General features: G+C 30.5%; 1 long non-coding RNA gene across 1 annotated transcript; it reads left to right on the top strand.

Moving 5' to 3' along the window:
* The first annotated feature begins 2,170 nt into the window (after positions 1 to 2,170).
* On the top strand, positions 2,171 to 4,309 carry LOC121123410 (uncharacterized). Its single transcript, XR_005866002.2, has 5 exons — positions 2,171 to 2,392; positions 2,578 to 2,663; positions 2,732 to 3,740; positions 3,794 to 3,933; positions 3,994 to 4,309. It is a non-coding gene; the product is annotated as an uncharacterized lncRNA (long non-coding RNA).
* The last annotated feature ends 617 nt before the right edge of the window (positions 4,310 to 4,926 follow it).

Genomic DNA, 4,926 nt, shown 5'->3' with positions numbered 1-4,926 from the left:
AGGCAAAAACAACTTTGTTAGCAGGGATATATTAAAATATATAGTATCACACATGCTATGTGTATTATGGTTCTAGGTAATTTTGTTGCTAACATTTTCGCCCCCTAAATTTTGCCACTGGTAATTATTCCTCGAGGAGATTTTGTCGCTTGACATCTTTGCCGCCTTTTTATTTTTTTCTATTATCAGTTCGAACTTTACTATTGTATCTAGATCTGATTAATTATTAAGGGTGACAATTTTGGTAAGAATAGAAAAGCGTGCGAGGAGAAGAGAAGAAATACTTATGGCATCATTGATTAAATAATATACATCTTCTTCTATCAATCATGAACGTCATCATTCCCGCCTTTATTATTCAATATTAATATAATAATATTAGATGGGGATAGTCGATAGAGAACTGAATTAAATGCCTAAAATAACGTCGCCTTCTGTCTGGATTTCTGAAAATGGAGGCCCAGGAATTTGGAAAATACTTACCGGATGAGAAACAGATGGCTTGTCGGATTCGTCGATATAAATGTGCCTTTATCCTCATCTCATATCAAGAGCATGGATATTCATCTAAAAAATCAAGTTAATGATGAATACATCAAGTCAGACTTTAACTCTGATCTCACAAAGATGCCTATTGCACATAACCTTATCCATTGCTAAACATCTACGTTCAAAAAATTTATGGAGAAATACACGGGTAAACCTATCCCTTCCCGAGGAACCATCATTAAATTAATGGAGGATGTTGGTACTGATGTCATTTATAGAAATACATATAAAAATGTTTTGAGTCATCCACACCAAATGACGATCAAGTTATCAGTAAAAAGTATAAAATATTTACTAATTTCGAAATGGAACTCGGAATTTTGTACTATCTAACAGTAAGTATTCAAAAAAAAAAAAAAAAATCTAACCCTCAAATATGATTCTATTTTAGCTAAAAATATCAAGAATTATAATACACAACTCATTTAATGGCAAAAACAACTACTTAAATGGTCACAACAACGGGGGTAGTAGCTTTGGATGGTACGTAACTAGTTTTTCTGAGACTAGTTTCTTCACTTAAAGACTTGGGTATGATAATTAGGTTTTCCAATATGACATAGCCAATAAATATTACTTTTTTTTATCACTTAAGGCTTAGGTATGGTTGATCGGCTCCAAGAAATGGTGTTCAGAAAACTCATAAAAGGCAAAAACAACTGCTTAAATGGTCACAACAACGGGGGTAGTTACATTGGGTGTAGCATTATAATTAGCAATTGTGTATATCCTTCATGATAATTCATTGTTATATTAGCATAAATAACGGGGGAAATATCTTTTTTGATGCTCTGAATAAGGAGTAATATCGCCGGACATTACTACATAATTAGCTTTTGCTCTAAATCTTTAAGATGGATTTACTTCTAACATTTTTTTTATTACTATATTTATTGTTTAATTTTATAATTTTGACATTTACTTTATTATTAATCATTAGTTAGATCTCATCGGTAGAGATAAATCTATCATGTGCACAATTGTATATAGCAACTTCCACATGAAGAATAGGAGTGATCATCTTTTTGATTAAACTCCACGTCTCGTTTGTGTTTTGCAACCTAAAGTTATGACATATTTAACTGGATTCCGATGTCAGAACAAGAAAATATTATTTGGATCAATCTATTATTTCAATATTCTGTATTTGTAATTTATTGTTATTATTATTTATATGATTCTAATTGTTTAATTTTGTATATTTAACATAAATGTAGGATGGTATATTTTTTTAGTATGTAGATTATATTTAATTAAAGCCTTCTTTTTTAAACTTGGAACTTCAAATATATTTTGAAATACCCTATTTTATCTTTTCATCAGTTATTATTCCGAGAATATGATTCATAATGAATTACAATTTCATGGAGTGTGCCGTTTTCAACTCTACTGTAACGGATAAAAAACGTCTAAGTCAATTATACGTAGTATATCTTCATTAAACATTTTTGCTAATAAATACTTTCGTTATACCCTCAAAAATCACAATAAAGCAGGCAGATGATAATCACATCAGTATTTTAAACAATGATACCATATGTATTTTTTTCTTCCTTTTCCTTGCACTCGTTTTTCTCCACAATATTATGAACTTTATTAATTATATAGCTAGGAGAAGAAGAAAAAAGGAATAATGACAAAGAAGTTATCCATAATCTTGTACTGTTGATATATTATATGATAAGGAGAAGGAGTGAGCAATCACGGATCTGGAATGCTGAGTATATTTCGACAGGACTCATTGACTTGTGGCACGTTGATGAATGAAATGAGAAATGAAAAAAATCCATCGATAGAAAGAAATGAATATTTATAGATGAATCATAGACCTTGTCCGAATATGGTGAGTAGCCTCTTATTTTTCTACCGTATCTCATTTTACTATTAACGAGATTAAATAACTCACGAAGTTGAATCTCTTCGTTTGAATTCATCTCACTTGGCCTTAGTCTGATCCCATTGTGTAAAATTATATTTTATTAATATTAGTTATTAAGAAATTATTACTGATTCTTTCATTCCTTGTAGGCTCTGGCTCGACTTCCCTCTAAAGCTGCAAATCACCAAAGAATCTTACCTGGACAAACTACTTAAGACTATCTCTATTCCAAATGGTCGGTAAAATCATCATGCTGGACTATCTCTTAATCAATGATCTCCTTTGTATATTTCCGGAATTTAGACTATCACTCTCCAGAAGCCTTTTTTCCCATTTTGGAACTCTTTCTCTCTCGATCATGCTCAATCAAGAGGGCTATCTTGTCAACTTTATTCTGATCATTGTTTATTAGAAAATACATCAGCCGTAGATGATACAATTTTTCTTTACTTTAGCGTTGTGGAGTACGACTTTTTATCTCTTAATACTAACTTTATTACTTTTTATTTGACATGATTTTGCATTTTTTATTTATATGTGTTATCTATTTATATATAGTTTATAGATAAGCTCTGGAGGAGCCGATAGTTTGTCTTATATTTAGTTTTTTTTAATTTTCAAGTCATTAGTAAGGGTGACAATTTTGGTAAGAATAGAAAAGCGTGCGAGGAGAAGAGAAGAAATACTTATGGCATCATTGATTAAATAATATCCATCTTCTTCTATCAATCATGAACGTCATCATTCCCGCCTTTATTATTCAATATTAATATTATATTAGATGGTGATAGTCGATAGAGAACTGAATTAAATGCCTAAAATAACCTCGCCTTCTGTCTGGATTTCTGAAATGGAGGCCTAGGAATTTGGAAAATACTTACCGGATGAGAAACAGATGGCTTGTCGGATTTATCAATATAAATGTGCCTTCAGTCCCCTGTCTAGAATTACACGCCACTCATTATCCTCATCTCATATCAAGAGTATGGATATTCATCCATAAAATCAAGTTAATGATGAATACATCAAGTCAGACTTTAACTCTGATCTCACAACGATGCTTATTGCATGTAATATAACCTTATCCATTGCTAATCATCTACGTTCAAAAAATTTATGGAGAAATACAAGGGTAAACATATCCCTTCCCGAGGAACCATTATTAAATTAATGGAGGATGTTGGTACTGATGTCATTCATAGAAATACATATAAAAATGTTTTGAGTCATCCACACCAAATGACGATCAAGTTATCAGTAAAAAGTATTTACGAATATCGAAATGGAACTCTGAATTTTGTACTATCTCACAGTAAGTATTCAATTTTCTTTTAAATCTAACCATAAAATATGATTCTATTTTAGCTAAACATATCAAGAATTATGATACACAACTCAGTAAAGGGCAAAAACAACTGCTTAAATGGTCACAACAACGGGGGTAGTAGCTTTGGATGGTTTGCAACTAGTATGTCTGAGACTACTTACTTCGCTTTAAGACTTGGGTATGATATAATTTTTCCAATATTACATAGTCAATAAATATAACTTTTTTATCACTTAAGGCTTAGTTATGGTTGATGGGCTCCAAGAAATGGTGTTCAGAAAACTCATAAAAGGCAAAAACAACTGTTTAAATGGTCACAACAGCGAGGGTAGTTACATTGGGTGTTGCATTATAATTAACAATTGTGTATACCCTTCATGATAATAGTATGTTGTTATATAAGCATACCTAAATAACGGGGGAAAATCTTTTATGATGCTCTTAATAGGGAGTAATATCGCCGGACATTACTACATAATTAGCTTTTGCTCTAACTCTTTACGATTAATTTATTTCTAATATTTTTTTATTAATATATTTATTGTCTAATTTTATGATTTGACATTTACTTTATTATTAATAATTAGTTAGATCTCATCGGTAGAGATTATCTATCCTGTGCACAATTGTGTATAGCAACTTCCACATGAAGAAGAGGGGTGTTATCTTTTTGATTAAACTCCACGTCTCGCTTGTGTATTGCAACCTAAAGTTATGACATGTTTAACTGAATTCCGATGTTAGAACAAGAAAAAATTATCTGGATCAATCTATTATTTCAATATTCTGTATTTATAATTTATTATTATTAATAGTTATATGATTTTAATTGTTTAATAATGGTTTATTTTTTAGTATGTAGATTATATTTAATTAAAGCCTTCTTTTTTAAACTAGGAACTTCTAATATATTTCGAAATACTCTACTTTGTCGTTTCATTAGCTATTATTCTGAGAATAAGGTTCATAATGAATTACAATTTGATGGAGTGTGACGTTTTCAAATCTACTGTAACGGATAAAAAACGTCTAAGTCAATTATACGTAGTATATCTTCATTAAACATTTTGCTAATAAATACATTCGTTATACCCTCAAAAATCAAAATAAAGCAGGCAGATGATAATCACATCAGTATTTTAAACAATGATACCATATGTCTTTTTTCCCC

This window comes from Lepeophtheirus salmonis, chromosome 1 (assembly GCF_016086655.4).
Source record: "Lepeophtheirus salmonis chromosome 1, UVic_Lsal_1.4, whole genome shotgun sequence".
NCBI classification, from domain to species: Eukaryota; Metazoa; Arthropoda; class Copepoda; order Siphonostomatoida; family Caligidae; genus Lepeophtheirus; species Lepeophtheirus salmonis.
The sequence above is the reverse complement of the archived record's forward strand: the minus strand, read 5'-3'. Positions and strand labels throughout refer to the sequence as shown.